Source organism: Oryctolagus cuniculus, chromosome 10, assembly GCF_051225735.1.
Source record: "Oryctolagus cuniculus isolate XC-2025 breed Fujian yellow rabbit chromosome 10, ASM5122573v1, whole genome shotgun sequence".
NCBI lineage: Eukaryota > Metazoa > Chordata > Mammalia > Lagomorpha > Leporidae > Oryctolagus > Oryctolagus cuniculus.
The window spans coordinates 49,472,455-49,494,696 of NC_142876.1; the positions used below are offsets into that span (position 1 = coordinate 49,472,455).

At 36.5% G+C, this 22,242-nt stretch overlaps 1 long non-coding RNA gene across 1 annotated transcript in view; it reads right to left on the minus strand.

The window, feature by feature from the left end:
* Nucleotides 1–12,562, minus strand: part of LOC138843952 (uncharacterized) — a 58,306-nt gene extending 45,744 nt beyond the window's left edge. Inside the window, exons 1-2 of the long non-coding RNA XR_011379194.2 lie at nt 12,237–12,562; nt 1,988–2,087 (exon numbers count right to left, since the gene is read on the minus strand). This is a non-coding gene — a long non-coding RNA (uncharacterized LOC138843952). The remainder of the gene's footprint in view (nt 1–1,987; nt 2,088–12,236) is intronic.
* Nucleotides 12,563–22,242: the final 9,680 nt, after the last annotated feature.

A 22,242-nucleotide genomic window follows, 5' to 3' on the forward strand; every position in this document is an offset into this window, starting at 1 on the left:
CAAGAATGCTAACCTAAAAATATTTCACTCTAAAGCTCATTCCACCCTTGTCTGATTCTACACATATGGTTCCTCCTATGTAAGGTAATCGATCTAATTCATGGACATCCTTTTGATGGCCCTTACTTCTACTCACACTAATTGGACATTCAAAGTTGCTTCAAATTATGCATGCCAAATGAAATTAAATGATGTTTATTTTGGTGCAAAGAAAAGTATGAAATTCACACATATTGAGGGTCTTCTAAAAGTTCACGAGGAGTAGCCTTTAGCGCAGTTCTAAGGATGATGCTACGGATGCCCACATCCCATATCAGAATACCTATATTCAGATCAGCTCTTCTCTTAATTTCAGCTTCCTTCTAATGCACACTTTGGGAAGCAGCAGGTGATGGCTCAAGTACTTGGGTCCCTACCACACCCATGGGAGAACTGGATTGAATTCCTCAGCTTCTGGCTTTGGCCTGGCCCAGCTCTATTGTTGTAGGAATTGAGGAAGTGAACCATCAATGGCAGCTAGCTTGCTCTCACTCTCTCTCTCAGATAAATAAATAACAGATAAATAAAATGCTCTAACCTCAGGAAAAATATGTTTTATGAAAAATCTATATTGGTTTCAAATTCTTTGTACCACACTAAACTTAAGATTTTCATTTCATTTGTCTATGCTATGATCTTTTTTGCAGTACTCTCTTATATGTCTGTGTATTGTTGATATGTTTCAGCAAAATTAATGAGTAAGCAATGGGTTCCAGACACAGTGCTGGATGTCATGAACACAGAAATAGACATTGATAGCAAATTTGAGAGACTCACAATTCAGCAGAAGTAATCTAAATTATCATGTCATTTGCAATGACAATGTGTTGTTGTTTTTTCAAAAAGTCTATAAATAATGATTGCAACAGGTCACAGAACACAAAAAGACATATGATATGAAAATGAGAAATTTTCTCATTTTAGGTATCTGTACAACATGAATATTATATTGTTAGAAATGTTGAACTATAAAGTATATTTTATTCTATTATCTCCAAAAAAGATGAATTTAACAAAAACACATACCACAGAGTGTGGACATGTTGCCTTAATAAATCATGTTCTGGAAAACTATTCAATCAACAGTTAATGTATCTATAAACTGAAATGGGTAAGTAAGTTATCTGGAATGCTAACTAGCTCTGACCAGCACGAGCTCAGCTGTCACACTGATGAAAATTCAAAATGTTCCTAAGTCCCAGAGAAAGAATAAGGGGGAAGTACTTAGCTGGCTCTATTAGACTGTCTTTTTTGATTAGCTGTGCCAAAGTACATCAGCCAGGTTTAATCATATGTTTCTCTTTGGCTCTACTTCTTTCGGCTTCTGGAGCTTCACCTGGCATAGTATTCATTCTCAAATCACTTTGACACAGTCACTTTTAAGTTTTCCAAAACACATCACATCTGATACAGTGATATAGTAGCTATTATCTTGACGAAAATAAGACGTTTGTCAGTAGCACAAGCAAGAGTGTCCAGTCAGGGCCTTTTTCACAGCTCAGCAATGTCCTTTCCTTACTCTCAATTTGGATCCATCTTCAAGATTTCATTTGGCATCTTGTTGAAAGGGAACTTTAAAAATTGCATAACATCCACTCAGGAAGCTTTCTTCTTCTACTTAATGCAATATCTCCTTCTTTGGAAAATCAATTATTCTTCCCCACATCAGACCAGAGGCTTTGAAATTATATATAGCAGAAGTCATTCTTTTCTACTGAGTGCAGTTGTTCTAAAACAAAGAAACAAACAAAAAACCCAAAAGCACAGTATGCCATATATGAAACGATGAACAGCTTTCTCAAGAAGCCGTACTCTTTATTGTTTGTTGGAAAATTCATCACTGAAACCACAGGATGCTAAAGAACAGTTTGATAATCACTCCCTTAGATATTTCTTGTGTGTCTTGTGAAAAGTGTCACATTATAGTTGTATTGCGACTGCCCCATACCTGAGAACTGGACTCAAACTCTGATTCTGATTCCATTGCTTGCTGATTGTGTGACCTTGGAGCAATTTACCCAAAGGCTCTCAGTCAGAGTTCCTTATCACTGAAATGAGAAGATCAATCCTTGTGACAAAAGGCAGTTTCAAGGAGTAAATGAGGTCAAGTTCAGTATCTCTTTGACATTCAGCAAAGCTCTCACAAGAAAGCCCGACTCCTCTATTCCCCCATATATGTCACAATATATGCGAATACAGGATTCAGACCACAAAATGTAGTAAAATGTGACTGCCCTACTGTCTTCACTACCTACTGGTCCTCAGAAAAGTTTGCAAAGGCTGCTGGCATTTACTGAAAGTCACAATTTCCACTGAAAGTCACAATTCTTGCCAGGAGTCAACTGCTTTTTCAAGTTTTCCAAAGTTTTATATTAACAAGAGATATTTCTCTGTGTGAACCACTTAATGAAACAATATCAAAACCACACTTAATTCATGTAAAGGAACTCACATCAAAATACTTAATATTTAAATATAATAAACACATAACAGCACATATTTTATTATAGCTTGTTTATCACACTTAATTCATGTAAAGGAACTCATATTAAAATACTCCTTAATATTTAAATATAATAAACACATATAGTACATATTTTATAATCTATCCATTGTGGTATTTTTAAATCATAGTACAAGTGACCCTCAGCTTACCAATGTAGTTTGTCCCACTGAGCCCACAGTTAAAAATATCATAAATTGAAAATACATGCAATCCACCTACTCTACCAAACATCACAGCTGATCAACACAATATACTGTAATAGTCTGGGTTGCTTCCTCTCATCATTGTGTGACTGATCAGAGAGCTAATTCAGTGCTCAGTATTGTGCAAAAGGATAGTACTGCATATCACCATCCCCAAAAAGATCAAAACTGAAGTATTATTTGTACTGAATAAAATATTGCTTTCATGCCATCATAAAATCGGAATTATCTTACATCTGGGACCATCTATTCTATAATGGTTAGGATACATTTTTGGTGTGAATATTTCTATAACATTTGTCAATTTGAAAGCCATGTTATACTCTGGATTAATAATTTTATAAGATAGGTGTCAAAATTAGTATCTAATTTCAGTTAAGCTTACATGCTAAGATCTGAAGTGGCAACATAATTTTCAAAGAAATAAATAAAATATAGACCAAGAATATGTACTAGTTTTGTTTCTTGTTTTCTTCTATAGTGATTTTCCTATTGCACAGTGTCTCTATGCAAGTAATCCATTATTAGTGTTTATAGGAACACTATGTTCCTTCAGTTTGTTAATAATTGTTACTTTTAGAGAAAATTTAGTTTCTCCAAAAATTGAATGGCCAGTGCAGTTTCCATACATTCTCTGTCCTACCTGTACAACTACCTCCTTTATCATTCCATGCCACAGTGGTACATTGTTAAAATTGATGGATAATTATCACACAAAGTACAGAGCTTGCATCAGGGTTTACATATATCCACCATGGTAATGTCATACACAATATCTTCACTGTCCTAAAATCCTCTGATCAGTCTATTCATCCCTCCCCTTCTCCTACAACCCCTGGCAATCAATGGTTTTTATTGTCTCCAAAACTTTGCCTTTTCCAGAATGTCACATAGTGGGAAGCATACAGTATCAGCCTTTTTAGATTGGCCATGTTCACATACTAATATGCAAGTAGGTGCATTCATGTCTTTTCTTGGCATCATAGCTCATTTATTTGAAGCACAGAATAACATTCCATCATTTAGATGTAACAAAGCATAGTTATCCATTCACCTGTTGACAGACATCTTACTTGCTTCCAAGTTTTCACATTCAGGAGTAAATTCTATAAATAATCACCTATAGATTTTTATGCATATGTACATTTTTAATTCCTTTGGATAGACACCAGGGAATATAATTGTTGGATTCCATATTAACAGCATGTTTAGTTTTGTAAGAAACTGCCAAAATGTCTTTCAAAATAGCTGTGACATTTTGTATTCCCACCAGCATTCAGTGAATCTTCACCATTGTTCCATATTCTTGCCAGCAGTTAGGGTTGTCAATGATCAGGATTTTGTCCACTGTAATATGTGCAAGTAGTATCTCCCATTTTAAGTTTTATTTATTTGAAAGGCAGAGTGACAGAAAGAGAGGGAGAGAGAAAGAGAGAGGGGAACAAAGAGAGAGAGAGAGTCTTCCATCTGTTGTTTTACTTGCCAGATGGCTACAACAGCCAAGGTTAATCCAGTCTGAAGCCAGGAGCTAGGAACTCCATCTTGATCTCTCAAGTCGATGGCAGGAACCCATGTATTTAGGTCATCTTTTGCTGTCTCCAAGGTACATTAGAAGGAAACTGGATGTAAAGCAGGAGAACCGAGACTAGAACCAGGAGCTCTGATGTGGATGCAGCAGCTTAACATGCTGTGCCACAATGCCTGCCCTTGTACCTTGTTGTTTTCATTTGAAACTCCATAATGGGTTGTGACATGCAGTATCTACTTTTAAAATGATTATTTATTGAATTTAAAGGCAGAGTAACAGTGAGACAGAGAGGGATAGAGACAGAGAGAGATAAGACACAGAGGAGAGAAATTTTCTACACACTAGTTCATTCCCTCAAATGTCTGCAAGAGCTAGGGCTGGGTGAGGCCAAACCTAGGGGCCAGGAACTCCACTCCGGTTTCTCACATGGATAGCAGGGACTCTAGCACATCAATCATCATCTGTTCCCTCCCATGATGCTTAGCAAGAAACTATCAAAAACAGGATAGTCATGAATCTAATGTGCACTCCAATATGGGATGTGGTGGTCATAAGAAGACAGCTTAACCCACTGTGCCACAATGGCCAACCCAAGAAGCATCGTTTCACTTGTTTATCTTCAATCAGTTTACCTTCTTCGATGAGGTGTCTCCTAAGGTCTTTAGCTATATTTTTATTCAGGTTGTTTGTTTTATTATTGTGGAATTTTAACAGTTTATCTTTGGTAATAGTCCTTTAAAGGGTATGTCTTTTTTTTACAAATATTTCCTCCATTCTGTGGTCTGTCTGACATTCTATTGACATTGTCCTTTACAGAGCAGAAATTTTTAAATTCATGTATCATGCTCTTGGTGTTTTAGTTGATCAGCCATTGCCACACCAAATTTGGCTTGACTTTTTCTTACCTTTCAAGAGTTTTAGAGGTTGGTATTTTACATTTAGCCTTATTGCCCATTTGACTTAGTGTTTGAGAAGGATATACAGTCTGTTTCTAGATTGTCTTTGTATGTAGATGCTCAACTGTCCCAGAATTATGTGCTAAAAAGATAGTTTCTTCCATTGTCTTTCTCCCTCATCGACGATCTATTGAATATATTGCTGTGAGTCTGTTTCTGGGCTTATTATTTCCTTCCTTCCCTTCCATTGATCTATTTGTCTATTTTATTGCCAATACCACACTGCTTGATTAGTGTAGCTTTACAATAAATATTGAAGTATGGTAGTCTTTGTCCTCTAATATTGTTCTTATTCAATATTTACTTTGTTATTCTTGCTCTTTTGCCTTATATTCATTTAGAATCATTTTGTCAGTATTCACAAAGTAATTTCCTGGCATTCGGACTGGGATTGCACTGAATCCATAAATCAAGTTGGGCAGAACTGACATATTGACAACATTGAATCAGCCTATATATGACCACAATCCTTTTTAGTTCTTTGATTTCTTTATCAGCCACAAAAACTTTCTTGGGTTACACAATGCTTAGGCTCATTTTTTTTTATCTGAAATGTGAAAATAGTAATACTCTATCACTCTATCTCCTAATTGCTATATATAACTAGATTTTCTTTTATGAGAGCAGAATTGAAATATGTGATATTGAATGAATGAACAGTTGAAGTCTAAAATGCAAATGGTCAAGTAGAAGAGGAAGGAAGTAAAGATTAGAGGAAACACTAATACATGATACCCAGTGATTTTGATAAAAGGTCAGTATCCCAGTTCAAAGATTCTGTATGACAATTGATCAGTCTGCTTACAATCTGCTCAAAATTTTTGGCATATCTATGAGAATAATTGATTTTGAACCAAAGATTGAGTGTCCCATTTGGGACCTAAACTATTTAGTAATTTGATGATATCTGGGGACATTAGAATTCAAGCTTTTGTTAGGGAAGTAGATTTTTTTTTCTATTTTATTCACTATTAAAACTTCGCCATACAGAAAAGAACCTAAAACATACCTTGCACTCAAAGAATAATTATTAAACGATTGAGCACACAAATTAATGAACAAGGTAGTGATATCAGATTACTTTCAGAAACAGGAGACTTTCATACCTTAATCTGAGTAAAATAAAATTTAATTTTTAGTATGTTATTAGTGGGATCATACGTTATTACCCTACGAAATTCTATGTGCCTTATCAATACACTGATTGATAGTATATGACCTATCTATATCCTTGTTCACTCTGACTGAGAAATACAATATTTTGGATGTGACAAGTGAAAGTAAAAAGCAACTAGTAAGAATGATCTTTTTCTTTTTCCCTTGTGCTTCATTCAAGTCCTAATGCATTATCTGCCATTGGCTTTTGTTTCCTTCCATTACAAATAAAACAGGTTTCCTTGGCTGCAAGCTAACATCTGATTACTTCCTGCCTTTGAATAGCAATGATAGCATTGACTCCAACCTAGGATAATGACTTTCCTTGTGTTTTGTCTTCCTTTAATTTCTTTATTAAGTTATTTTACAATAGTAAAGCAGCAAGATATTAAATACAAAAAGTATTACAAGTCTTTCACACAATAGCAAGCTGAAAGGTGATATTTCTTAGAAATAATGTGGCAGAAGATCAGCTTAAAATGAGTTATTACAGACTTTTAAAACTTTCATTCTAAACAGTTAATCCAACACTTTAAGTGAAAATAACATTTTAAAATATAAGCACTCACTGAATCCTATATGGTGATTCATTAATTTTCACTAAATGTGTATTTTCATAGCCATATTTATTTCTTCAAAGATGGAAAATCTAACTGAATCTACTAAAGTATTCCTAGGTGTTGAGCGCAGAAGGAAGGAGGAAATACTGTATTTTGAACATTGTAAGGCCTCCTTTTATTGTACTGAAAAAGAATGGTTTTCTTTAAAGATTTCCTTTAAGAAACAATCAAACACATGATGATTCCCACTAGTGTTCTTCCTTAGAACTAAACACTCAGAACTAAAAACAGAATGCAAAGGCTGAATCTGATGTTTGCACTACGTGCTCTGGGCCAGTTTTGGTGATCATGTGCCATTGTTCTATGACTTGGGATATTACCAGCTGTCATTTGAGTAACTTCTGGGGAAAAACGTTCTTGAAAGCTAAATTTGATTTTAAGAAAGAGAAACTGCCAAGGAAGTTGAACTAGATCAATCAGCTAATCCAGAACATTCATTTTCCCTTGCAGACCTTGACTTACTGGCTTTTTCACATCCAGTCCCATATTGCCTCAATTTTTCAATTGTAATATAGAAACACCTTTGTCTTTCCAAAATGCATTTTTAATCCCTCTCACTTTAGTTTTGAGTCATTCATTTGTATTAGAACATGACTAATGCCAATAAAGACTAAGAAAAGGTGAAGTTTTACAAAGAGAAAATGAGAAATGTGTTGTCTCTTCCACTATTACTACTGTAGCAGTACAGTGTTGATAGGGAAAAAACCTAGCTAGCAGGTGTTGCAGTCTCAATATTTTACATAAATCCCCTTGAGCTCTCATTATTACAAATTTGAGGGTACTGAAAATAATGCCAAAACTTTCTCCAATTACTTAACATAAGCCTTGAGACTCAGAAAAGGGATTTGGATACTAGCTCCAGTAATAATTATTATACTACCAACTATATTTTTCTGGGCATGAAATTTCGTATTATAAAACATGATTTGTGTATAAGCCTTTATTTTTATCATCCTACACACTCACAAACATAGATTTATTCTTCATTTTTGAAAGGGGCATTATTATTACTTTTCTCTTTTTGTTTCATTTAGGTTCTCACAATTTTACATGACAAAAGAACTCACAGGAGTTCAAACAAAATAAGTACATTTATTGATTCACAAATTCAAATATAAATACCTATCAACAGATTCAAGGATTTAACTATTTTATCAGTGATTGACTCCATCTCTCAGATCTGCTTTGAATTTATTGTCTTACTTCACAGACAAGCTCTCTGCATATGACAGATTGCAGTCATTTCAGCTTATAAACTTCTTACAGTTAGGAAACTATCTCTTTTTGCTGACTCTATTTGAATGTCATTAATAAATGGTAGAATTTTTGTTATCTGGAGAAGCTAAAATTTGTTGTTCAAGATTTATTTATTTGAAAGGCAGAGTGACAGAGAGAGAGAGAGAGTTGCCATCCACTGCTTCAATCCCTAAATGCCTGCAACAGATGGGGCTGCGGCAATACAAAACTAGGAACTCAGAATGCCATCCACGTATCCTATGTGGGTGTCAGGGACCCATGTATTTGACCCATAATCGGCTGCCTTCCCAGGTGTATTAACAGGAAGGGGCTTAGGAAGCTGAGGAGGTGGGACTTCAATCAGCACTGCCATATGAGATGCAGGTGTCCTTGGAGGAGTAAACATGGGTTGGAATTTGTATCGTTTTCAAAATCCTTGCAGACTTCCCACAGCCTGGTTCCAAAGCCACCTGCACATGTTAGGTATTGTTATAGTAACCACTGTTACAGCTTGAATCATGTTCCCTTGTATGACTGTGTTCCTATAAAAAAGATAAATTTGCCATAGAGGCAATCATGCACACAGGGAGGATGTCGTATGAAAATGAAGGCAGAGATCAGGATGATGCATGTGTGAGGCAAAGGGTACCAAAGATGTACAGCAACTCATTAAGAGTTAGCATATATTGGTTTTGAACATCTTGCCTCCATAACTGTGAGTCAATGAATTGCTTTTGTTTAAGCAACTAATTTTGTGGTACTTTGTTACGGAAGCTCTGGCAAATTAATACACCGACTTTCCAGACTAGTTATTTTTTATGGTACAACATTACTATCACAGATTTGGCAGTTTAAAACAACACACATGTATCATCTCACATTTTCAGTGAATTAGATGCCTTAGCAGAGCCCTCTGAAGTCTGCCATTAGGGTATTACCAAGAGATCTGTTCAATGCATCATTTTTTTCAAATATGCATTTTTGATGAATTATTGAAGGCTCCTCCATATGCATCAATTACAAATTTTTCAATTCCATTTCCAGGAATTGTTAAAGTACCCATGTATTATATCTAGATATGTAATAAACTTCAGAAGACAATGAAAAACTTTTACATTTAAATAATTGTGTGTTTTATAAAAAAAAAAAAAAACCAAGAAAAGAAAAATCAAAAAGAAACTGATGGTCTTGTGGCTTCCATAAATTCTAATGAGAATTCAGCTATCAATCAATGTCCCCCTTCATGTAATGATTGTATTACTTCTTCTTTTGATGTTTTTAGTAAAATATCATTCCTGCCATCAAGTGAGAAGAAAGAAACAGAAGCAAATAAATTCAAATGAATATAATAAGTGATAAAATCATTAGAAGGATTTTATTGTTAGTGTTAATTCTAAAGGAAGATAATCTGCATTATCATTAAATAGAAAAATCAGTTTCTATATTTCTTTTTCCCTAACACTAGGAAATAAACACAATGACCCTCAAGAGCAATTATCTTTAAATAGCTTACAATTACATGTATGTGTATGTATGTGTGTGAATGTGTACATGAAAACCTATATATGAGACCCACATTATGAATTTTATTACATTTTTTCTGAATGATAGAATTTTTCAAAACTGCGCTAGAAATAAATGGTACCAGAAGTGTTCAATTTGAGATGATCCATCCTTCAGAGAAATATCCCTGTACTGACTTATTATTTTGTCAACTATACTACAATTTACTTAGGCAATGTGGAACAGTGAAAAGTGCCATAGTTGGTGACTTGTCCTAACAGTAAATGCTATAGTCAGTGCTTTATATCCTAGGGCTCTTAAACATGTCAAAATGAATTTGTTCCAAAGCCTGTGCGTAAGACCAGGATAAACTAAATAAAAATAACTGTCTGGAGGCCTGTCCTCAATCATTTTCTCTCCTCATTCTATGCTATCTTAGTTGTAGCTTTTTGAATCTTCATCATTCCACTTAGCTTCCTGGGTTACAAGAATTTCTTTACCTTATTCTCAACCTGTATAAGTATAAAGAGATTGAAAGAAGAGATGCCAAGTATCTTTCTACAGTTATGTTTTATTTAGCAGGCTCAGTGGCCACCATAGGGATAAATCAAATTTCCTATTTCTTTGTCTTTAGTGAATCAATTGCAATGTACCCAATAGCTTCACTGTTACTAATATCCTAAGACAAAGATCACAATGAAATCCATGTATTGGTTGATTTGAGAGACTTCCTTAGATATCACTATTTCATTCTCCTATCCAATGTATCTACCTACTTTTTGATTAAATCTTATAAATGTGATATCTGTTTCACTGGTTAAGAATAGCATATTTGTGAGGTCCTACTGATTTTTCTTATATATCCGAACACCATCTATTATAGATATAATTTCAAACATTTCAAATTATGCTTTGGAATACCACTGTGATCTGAAATTAACTTTTAAAAATGTGCAAGGAAATAAACTTTCAGAGCATGGCAACTTTAGTCTGGCTCCTGTTCATTTCCACATAAACTAATGTTTATACTACATAGTTTATTACTTTAATATAAAAACTTTAATTCAATTTCTTTAGCACACTGATAGCCTTTCCACACCAAACCTTTTTCGTTCTGATTATAAAGAAAAAGTTAAAACAAAAATTTAGCAGGTTTAATTGAAGTTTCCAGAAAAGTAACATGAACCAAACGATTGCTACAATAAATCATGAACTCTAGCACAAACAAGTGGTTAAAAGGATAATCAAATGAAAAAATAGTAGGATAAACCCACATGCTAGTAGTATCAGAGGTAAAACAAATAAAAGTTCAAGAATTAATCAGAGGCCAGTGGTCCCTCTCTATAGTGACTATGAATAAGGATTCACTTCAAAATCTGTCTACTTTGAATGCCTTTCAGCCATTTCTATTAAAAACACTGCTCAAAAGAGTTAGCAGATGTCAAGAAAAAGCACACCTTCCAACAGTCTTCATTTTTATTCCAAAAAAAGAAGAAACCTGATTATTTCAAATAATACTGAAATAAAAGATTAAATCCAAACTATGAGGAAACATGGTTGAAGCACATTTTCAACAGTAAGAAACACATTCTAAGTTAATTTAAATGACAGTAAAAGTTATTGAACTTTGATAAATGGGTAAGAGCCTTTTCAATCATCTAAGCAAAATAAACTGAATTTCATACTGGGTAATGGTTTTGCCAGTCATTTTTTAATACATGAGCTAAGGCAAATGACATAACAATTGAATATATATCCTAGAACAACAAACTACAAGTGGAAATAAAATGAACCAACTTCCATGGTTTTTTATATTCAAAGAAACAAGTTCAAGAATTTTAACTGTTAATTAGTAGTTGACTCAATATTTTTATATCATACCAACACAGAGATGTAATTTTATTTCCATAAAATAATACTTTGATATCATAAATCAGTTAAAGAACTTTGGTAATGTAATGAGCTAAAATGTGGATTACTCCTGCTTGCACTAACATTTTTTTAAAGATGTATTCATTTGAAAGGAAGAGATCTAGGGAGACAGAGAGAGCAAGATCACTGAACTGGTGGCTCACTCCTGAAATGGCTGCAACAGCCAGGGCTAGGACAGGCTGAAGACAGGAGCTATGAATTACGTCCTTGACTCCCAAAGAGGTGGCAGGGGCCCAAGTATTTCAGCCATTTTCCACTGCCTTCCCAGGTTCATTAGCATGGAGCTGGATCAGAATTGAAGTAGCTAGGACACGCTAGGCATTCGATACAGTATGCTGGTGTCACAAGTGATGGCTTAACCCACTGTACCACAGGGCCAGCTGCATAGAACTGACATTTTTAAGGGTCAATAATCCTTGAAATATTCTCTGAATTCTAATTCTTCTCTCTCACAGTGTAACATATTTCTTAAAAATTGCTTAAAATTCTAAGAAATCAATACCTGGGAATAAGAGAGGGAAGAGATGTGCAGTTCGGGACATGCTCAAGCTGACTTACCTCAAACGGTAGAGTTAGAAACATACCAGGGTGTCGCTCCCCCTCTTCGCGGAGGAACGACACTAGACCCTGCGCTGTTCTTTTGTCTGCTCGGCCCTTCCCGGGTTTGCTGCTGGTTCTTCCCGGGTTGGCTACCATCCTTCCACCTCCGTGGAAGGGCGGTTCCCCCTGCTACTTTCCCCACTTCCGCGGGGGAGCGGCACACTGCCAGCCGGCTCTCTCGGGGGCTGCACAGGTGTTCCTTCAGATAGATGTTCCTGGTGCATGTTGTCGCTCTCCTCCTTTATAGTCCTCTTCCCCAATCCCAACTCTGCTACCCACACGCTGAGTACGCTGCTCTCCTCCAATCAGGAGCAGGTCCTGCTGTTTATTGGTTGAACTAGAGGCAGCTGTGTAGAAGCTGTTTACTCCTCTCCCAGCGCCATATTGTGGGAGAGCAGATGTCTAGAATAAGTCTTAATTTCAGTAACTTAGTCTAGTCCGAGTTGCTCCCCACACCAGGGGATTCCAATTCAATCCCATCAAGTACCACTGGGACTAGTGAGATGGCATGTACCAATGCCATCTCACTAGTCCCAGTGATCAATTTCTGTTCACAATTGATCATAATAATAGGACTAAGAACCAAAGGGATCACATAAACAAGAATAGTGTCTGCAAATAATAGCTGATAGAATAAAAAAGGGGAAGAATGATCCAACATGGGAAGTGAGATACACAGCAGACCCATAGAATGGCAGATGTCCTAAACAGCACTCTGGCCTCAGAATCAGCCCTTAAGGCATTCGGATCAGGCTGAAAAGCCCATGAGAGTATTTCAGGTATGGAAAGCCAAGACACTCTGGGAGAAAACAAACAAACAAACAAACAAACAAAAAACTAAATGAAAGATCTCCGCGAGTGAGATCCCAGTGGAAAGAACAGGCCATCAAAGAAGGAGGTACCTTTCTCTGAAGGGAGGAGAGAACTTCCACTTTGACCATGGCCTTGTCTAAATATGATCAGAGTTGGTGAACTCAGGGGGCTTCCATAGCCTTGGCAGCTCATGACAAGAGCCCTGGGTGATTACTGATGCCATAAACAAGAGTGTCAATTTGTTAAGTCAACAACAGGAGTCACTGTGCACTTACTCCTCATGTAGGATCTCTGTCCTTAGTGTGCTGTACATTGTGATTTAATGCTATAACTAGTATTCAAACAGTATTTTTCACTTTATGTTTCTGTGTGGGAGCAAACTGTTGAAATCTTTACTTAATATATGCTAAACTGATCTTCTGTATATAAAGAGAGTCGAAAATGAATCTTGATGTGAATGGAAGGGGAGAGGGAGTGGGAAAGGGGAGGGTTGCGGGTTGGAGGGACGTTATGGGGGGGAAGCCATTGTAATCCATAAGGTATACTTTGGAAATTTATATTCATTAAATAAAAGTTAAAAAAAAAGAATCTATGAATTGTTCAATCTCTTGCCAAATGCTAGCAAGAGTGAAGATTAACCTCCATATCTTCCTTGAACTTATGTACTGAGTCAACAAAACATGAGCAGTTGGGGCAAATTTTACACTTATGTGGTTGACTCATAGAAAGTGAGACATGCGTTGCCTTGAAAAGTCTTTACAAAAATGATACACATTAGCATGGCCTCAAATATGAATAAGATTTTGACTAGATCAAAGAGAAGAAAAGAAGTAATAGGTAAAAATCCATAAAGATCACGAATTCTTAAAATTGGAGCCAAGACATCAATAGTGTCAGGAGAGAGATGAGTGACAGCATCACTGTTCACTTTCCCCCAGGAAAGCTCCATCCTACTCTGTGTCTTAGTCTGTCTCTGAAAAACAGACACGTGTATGAGAAAGTGAAGGGAGGAACCAGGCTCACATAAAACCCATGATAACTAACCCACGCTCATGGGAATTATATTAATACCATCATAAGTGTGAAGTCCCCCTGACCATCATGTTAAAGGCCCACTACCTTTCAGTACATTACACTGACAGTTAAATTTCAGCACAAGCTTTGGCAGGGACAGAGCACATCCAAATCTTAATTTACTACTGAAGTTTTCATAAAAGAGAGCAAAAATTAAAAGCATAAGTAGTAGAAGATCCTGAATTCGATGCAGGATTCACTGAACCTGTTACCATCAATTGTGTTGTCTAGCTCATTCTGACATTTTATGCACTGTTTGTAATTCCCTAAATGATGAAAACTGAACCCCAATAAGAAATACAAATATATATCTAATAAGAAAATAATAATATTAATTTAAGTGTAGTATATGGCTCCTCTTTTGGCAGAAAAATTAATATACTCTAAATTAATTATCTTTTTTATCTGCAGTTTTTGAAATATAATTGCATTGCATAAACAAAAGAATGTTACAACACTATTTAGTCGAGTTGGTGCTGTGGTGTAGCGGGTAAAACCACTGCTTGCAGTGCCGGCATCTCATATGGGCACCAATTTGAGTCTTGGCTGCTCTACTTCCAATCCAGCTCTCTGCTATGGCCTGGAAAAGCAGTGAAGATAGTCCAGTTCCTTAGACCCCTGCACCAACATGGGAGACCTGGAAGAAGTTCCTGGCTCCTGACTTCAGATCAGCGCAGCTCCGGCCATGGCGGCCATCTGGGGAGTGAATCAGCAGACGGAAGACCTCTCTCTCTCTCTCTCCTTCCCTCCTTTCCTCCCTCTCTCTATCTGCCTCTCTGTAATGCTGCCTTCCAAATAAATAAATAAACTTTTTAAAAAGCTATCTAGTTTTTATTGTAATTGAAGTTAAGATACTATTTTTATAATTTTCATGGGCATTCATTTTCAGTGAGGTCAAGTTCTTCTATAATAATGCTTGAGAACAACTGCAAAAACATAGAAAGTCAAAAGACAATATGATCAGTGAACACTGAGTCCTGCCATACTCCTGATCTCTCTTGGAGATGTTCCAGAAGGAATACAGACTGACTTGCAGAACTCCAGGCTCTGCACTGGCCAATTCTTATTCAGAATATCATATAGTAAAACATCTACATTAAAATTATTATGATAGTATGAAAAGACTCTAGAGCTAAGATTCAATATCCAAAATATAGAAAGCAACACAATAGTGATTGGGCAAAGAAAACACTATAATTACATTAAACAATAGTAATGATACGCTGTCATATTAAGTGTAGATACATGTTGAATTTCTTTGATATAACCCGAGTAGGTACACTTAAAAACTATATATTAGAAATAATGAGGTGACCTACAGCCTCTTCTTTACTTTCTAAAAGACAAATCCTCCAATTACATAAGACCTCCTATAGAGAAAATAAATCAGGACCAACTCACAGAAAGAATGGCAACTACAAAAGCAACACTACTACCTCCTAAAGATCACAGGAGTTCCTTTGAGATAGATACACAAACAAAATCAAATATTAACTTTTAGAATTGTTACATTCTTAGAGCAGTGACCCAATGTTGACAAGAAGGGAAATTTTTAAAGCCTCAACATCTGCATAACACAATACCTCAATCTCTGATGTACATATTCGCCACTGTGAGACAAATTTATGCCCTTAATGGTCTTGTGGAATAGTCCCATTAAATGTGTACAAAAATAGTTGGAAATATATTTTAAGATAATTTCAAATTATTTAAAATTGAGGACAATATGACTGATTACATAAAATGTAGGCAACATGAGATTATCATCTTTGCTCAACAGCAAAGTTAAAAACAATAGTATGGGGGCCAGCACTGTGGCACAGCGAGTTAACGCCCTGGCCTGAAGCGCCAGCATTCCATCTGGGCAACGGTTCAAGTCCTGGCTGCTTCTCTTCTAAACTAGCTCTCTGCTGTGGCCTGGGAAGGCAGTGGAGGATGGCCCAAGTCCTTGGGCCCCTATACCCATGTGGGAGACCCGGAGGAGGCTCTTGGCTCCCGGCTTCGGATCGGCGCAGCTCCGGTCAATGGAGCTAATTGGGGAGTGAACCATCGGATGGAAGACCTCTCTCTCTCTCTCTGCCTCTCTTCTCTCTGTGTAACTCTAAAGTTTTGAATAAACAAATAAAATCTTTAAAAAAAAAAAAAAAACAATAGTATGAATGATGTGAATCACTTTAAAGCCAGAAACACATCTAGTTCCTTTATGCTTGTGTTATATGAGGTTGATGACATATTTTTCCAAGACTCTTCAGGATGCACATAGCAGAAATACAACTCAAACTGCCTTAAGCAAAAGGACAATATACTATTTCAAATAAGTAAAAGGTTCAATTACAGATCTCTCTAAGCCTGACTGGATCCAGGGCTCAAAATGGGTTTTCAGAAGTTAGTCTTCCTTCACCTGTTAGCTTTATTTAGACTGTATCTTAATATCAGGTATATCTCTCCTCTCTGTAGCATCCATCTTTGTTCAGCCCTCCACCTAATTTTTGTATGAGGAGATTTTCTATATAGAAATTTATAAACAAGGGGTCGGCACTGTGGCATAGTAGGTTAAGCCACTGCCTGTGGCACCAGCATCCCATATGGGTACTGATTCCAACCCTAGCAGTTCCATTTCAGATCCAGCTCTCTGCTCATGGTGTGGGAAGGCAGTGGAAGATGGCCCAAATGCATGGGCCCATGCACCTGTGTGGGAGACTCAGCAGAAACTCCTGGTTCCTGGCTTCAGAACAGCTCAGCTCTGGTCATTGCAACCATTTGGGGAATGAACCAGCGGAGGGAAGACCTCTCTTTCTGTCTCTCCCTTTCTCTGTCTATAATGCTCAAACAAAAATTTTTTTTGACAGTGAGAGAGAGAGAGAGACAGAGAGAAAGGTCTTCCTTTTTTTTTCCCCATTGGTCCACCCCCCAATGGCCGCTGCGTCCAGCGCACCACGCTGATCCTAAGCCAGGGGCCAGGTGCTTCTCCTGGTCTCCCATGTGGGTGCAGGGTCCAAGGACCTGGGCCATCGTCCACTGCACTCCCGGGCCACAGCAGAGAGCTGGAATGGAAGAGGAGCAACCAGGACAGAATCCAGTGTTCCCACTGGGACTAGAACCCCGGGGTGCCGGTGCCAGAGGCAGACGATTAGCCTATTGAGCCGTGGCTCTGGCCCAAACAAATTTTTAAAAATTAAAAAAATAGAAATTGATAAACATGTTACAATATGTTAAAAAAGCCACAGTAGTCAATGAAAAAGAAAAAGAAACTTATAGAATAGTAAGTGTATGTTTATAAAATACACACACACATGCAAACACTGATCACAAAAGAATGGGTAAAGAAAATGTGGTGGGGCCAGTGTTGTGGTATTGTGGGTTAAGTCACCACCAGGAATGCTGGCATACCATATGGGCACCTGTTCAAAACCTGGATGCTCCACTTCTGCTACAGCTTGTGCTAGTGCACCTAGGAAAGAAGTGGAGGATGCCCAAGTGCTTAGGACTCTGCATCCACTTGGGAGACCCTGATAAAGCTCCTGGCTACTAGCTTCAGCTTGGCCCAGCCCTGGCCATTGAGGCCATCTGGGGAGTGAACCAGTGGGTAGAAGACCTCCCTTTCTCTCCCTCTCTCTCTGTAACTCTGCCCGTCTAATAAAAAAAGAAAACTAATAAATAAATCTTTAAAAAAAAAAAAAAAGAAAAGGTGGTATAAAGTATACCACATTATATAATATTAAAGTCTTTTAAAAATTTTACTTAAGTATACAAATTTCATATATTTCATATATATACAGCTTTACGAACATAGTGATCCTTACCACCCTAACCTCCCTCCCACCTGTACTGCCCAACCTTCCTCATCCTTACTTTCCTATTCCCTCTCTAAATTTTTACAATGATCTACTTTCAGTTTACTTTATACTCACAAAATTAACCTTATACAAAGTAATGAGCTTAACAAATAGTATGAAGAAAAAAACACTGTTCCTCAACCGCAAAGACAAGGGCTGCAAACAATCATCAAAGCTCAAAATGTCAATTTCTCTCCTTTACATTACATTTTTGATACTCTATTAATTAACACACATCAGGGAAAACATGGTAGTTATTCTTTTGGGACTGGCTTATTTCACTAAGTATAATGGTTTCTAGTTACATCCATTTTGATGCAAGACAGGATTTTTTTCCTTTTTGATGGCCGAGTAGTATTTCATAGAATATATGTACCATGATTTCTTTATCCAGTCATCAGTTGATGGACATTTGGGATGACTCCATATCTTAGCTATTGTGAATTGAGTTCCAATAAAACAATGGTAAAGATAACTCTTTCATCTGCTGATTTCATTTCCCTTGAGTAAATTCCCAGGAGTGAAAGGCACTATGTAATGATTAAAGGATCAATTCAACAGGAAGATGTGACTATAATAAATGTATATGCACCCAATGTCAGGCCACCTGGCTATTTAAAAAAAAAAAAAAACAAATGTTAATGGATCTAAAAGGAGACACAGGCTCCAATACAATAGTAATGTGGGACTTCAAGACTCTACTTTCATCAATGGACAGAACAGATAGACAGAAAATCAACAAAGAAACAACAGAGCTAATCAACACTGTGGACCAAATGGACCTAACCTATATCTACAGAACCTTTCATTGCACAGTTGCAGAATACACATTCTTTCATTTCATGGTCTCTAGGATAGACCATATGCAAGACCACAAAGCAAGTGTCAAAAATTCAAAAAACTTGAAATCATACCATGCATCTTTTCTGACCACAATAGAATGAAGCTGCAAATTAACAACTCAAGAATCTCTAAAATCTATGTAAATACATGGAGACTGAACAACATGCTACTGAATGAGCAGTGGATTATAGAAGAAATCAAAAGGGAAATAAAAAATTTCTGGAAATGAATGAAGATGACAATACAATCTATCAAAACTTATGGGATACAGCTAAAGGAGTGTTAAGAGGAAGGTTTACAGCAATTGGTGCCTACATCATGAAATTGGAAAGACATCAAATAAATGAGCTATCAATGCATCTCAAGGACCTGAAAAAACAACAACAAAGCAAACCCAAAAGTAACAAGAGGAAGGAAATAATTAAGATTGAATAAAAAATTAACAAAATTGAAACCAAAATAAAACAATGCCAAAGTTCAGTGAAATGAGGAAATGTTTTGTTTGTTTGTTTGTTTGTTTTTGGACAGGCAGCGTTACACAGTGAGAGAGAGAGACAGAGAGAAAGGTCTTCCTTTTTCCGTTGGTTCACCCCCAAAATGGCCACCACGGCCAGCGCGCTGTGCCAATCTGAAGCCAGGAGCCAAGTGCTTCCTCCTGGTCTCCCATGCGGGTACAGGGCCCAAGCACTTGAGCCATCCTCCACTGCACTCCCTGGCCATAGCAGAGAGCTAGACTGGAAGAGGAGCAACTGGGACAGAATTCAGTGCCCTGACCGGGACTAGAACCTGGGGTGCCGGCACCACAGGTGGAGGATTAGCCAAGTGAGCCATGGCACCGGCCAAGGGACTGGTTTTTTGAAAAAATAAACAAAATTGATCCACCATGGAACCAACTAACCAAAAAGGGGTGGGGGACAAGAAAACTCAATTAATAAAATCAAAGATGGAAACAGAAATTAATAGCAGAAACTATATAAATAAAGAGAATCATCAGGAATTACTGCAAACAGCTATATGCCAACAAACTGGAAAATCTAGAAGAAATGAATTGATTCCTGGACATATACAATCTACCAAAACTGAGCCATGAAGACATAGAAAACCTAAAGAGATCAATAATCACAATGTAAACTAAATCAATAATAAAGACCATCCCAACAAAGAAAAGCCCAGGACCAGATGCCTTCACTGTGGAATTCTAGCAGACTTTTAAAGAACTAATTCCAATCTTTCTCAAGCTTTCAAAACAATTGAAAGGCAGGGAATCTTTCCAAACTCTTTCTATGAGGCCAGCATTACATTAATTCCTAAACCAGAAAAAGACAGAAATACAAAGTGAACTATATACCAATATCCCTGATGAACATATATATATAAGAATCCTCAATCTCCTTAACAATCTGAGGACAAAAACCATATAATTATCTCAATAGATGCAGAGAAAGCATTTGGTAAAATGCAACATCCTTTCATGACAAAAACTTTAAGCAAATTGGGTATAGAAGGAACATTCCTGAATATAATTAAGGCAATCTATTATAGATCCACAGCTAGCATCTTATTGAATGGGGAAAAGTTGGAAGCATTTCTACTAAGAACCAGAACCAGAAAAGGATCACCATTGCTATTCAATATAGTCCTGGAAATTTTAGACAGAGCCATTAGGTAAGAAAAAGAAATTAAAGGGATACAAATTGGAAAGAAGGAAGACAAATTATCCCTATTTGCAGATGATATGATTCTGTATACAGACTCTACTAAGAGACTGTTGGAACTGATAAAAAAAAAAGTTGGCTAAAATGGCAGAATATAAAATTAACACAAAAAAATCACTAGCCTTTGTATACATACACAATGCCATGACTGAGAAAGAACTTCTAAAGTCAATCCCATTCACAATTACTATAAAAAATTTAATACCTTGAAATACATTTAACCACAGAGGTAAAAGATCTCTATGATGAAAATTACAAAATATTAAAGAAAGAAATATTAGAAGACACAAAAAATGAAAAAATATGTCATTTTTGTGGATTGGAAGAATTTTATCAAAATGTCCATACTAACAAAAGCAATTTACAGATTCAATGCAATCCCAAACAAAATACCAACAACATTGTTCTTAGGTCTAGAAAAGAAAATGCTAAAATTCATATGGAAATAGAAGAGACTGAGAATTGCTGTATAATATTAAAATACTAAATCTTAATTATAAATATTAAAATTATATAATTATATAATTTAAGTTTATGATGGAATATTATTCATTCTTAAGTGAAAATCATGTCACTTGTGACTACATGGATGAACTTGGAAGGTATGATATTAAGTGAAATAAGCTAGGCATGGAAAGATAAGTATGTATGATATTTTGCATATTTGGAATCTGAAAAAGTCAATTCATAAAAGCAGAGAGTAGAAAAGTCATTATCAGAGTTTTGGAGTTTGGAGAAAGAGGAGATGTTGGTCAAAGGCAGAATGACTCAATTATGCAGGATAAATAAGTTCTGGAGTTCAGCACAGTGACTATAGTTAGTAGTATTCTATAAACAAATTTGCTGAAAGGGTAGATATTAAATATTCTCACCACACACATACATACACACAGAAACAGAGGCTATGTTGCATAATAGAGATGATAATTATCCTCATGGTATTAATCAACTCACAATGTTTATGTGTATCAAAGCCTCATGGTGTACATCTTAAATATGTGCAATTTTATTTGTCAATTACACCTCAATAAAACTGGAGAAGGAAAAGCAGATGTACACATGTCCACCTATCAAATATTTTAGAGTAAGCATCTACTGAAGGGAGAAACATGAACATGAAGAGGAATAAAGAAAAGTAGGAAAAAAATGTAAAATAAGGTAAAAGAAAACTATTCAAAAACAAATCAAAGTTTCAGCAGAAGTCGAGAGAAAGAAGAGGGGAGGAGATATATGAAGTTTGTGTATGGGACAATGGCACAAGTTGTCACCACTATCAACCTCCAACTCATATCCAGTAAATCTGTCACTTAAAATCAGGATAAACATCAGTGAACCAGTGAGCAGAGCAGCTCCCTCTCTGTCTCTCCCTCTCTCCAGGTAACTCTGCCCTTCAAATAAATAAATAATTATTTAAAAAAAAAAAAAAACAAAAAAACAAAAGAAAGATAAATATAAAATTAATCCCTGAAAAGGAAAGATAGTTAAGGATACTGACAGAATTTTTTTTTTTTTTTTTTTGACGGGCAGAATGGACAGTGAGAGAGAGAGACAGAGAGAAAGGTCTTCCTTTTTCCATTGGTTCACCCCGCAATGGCCGCTGCGGCCGGCGCACCACGCTGATCCGAAGCCAGGAGCCGGGTGCTTCTCCTGGTCTCCCATTCGGGTGCAGGGCCCAAGCACTTG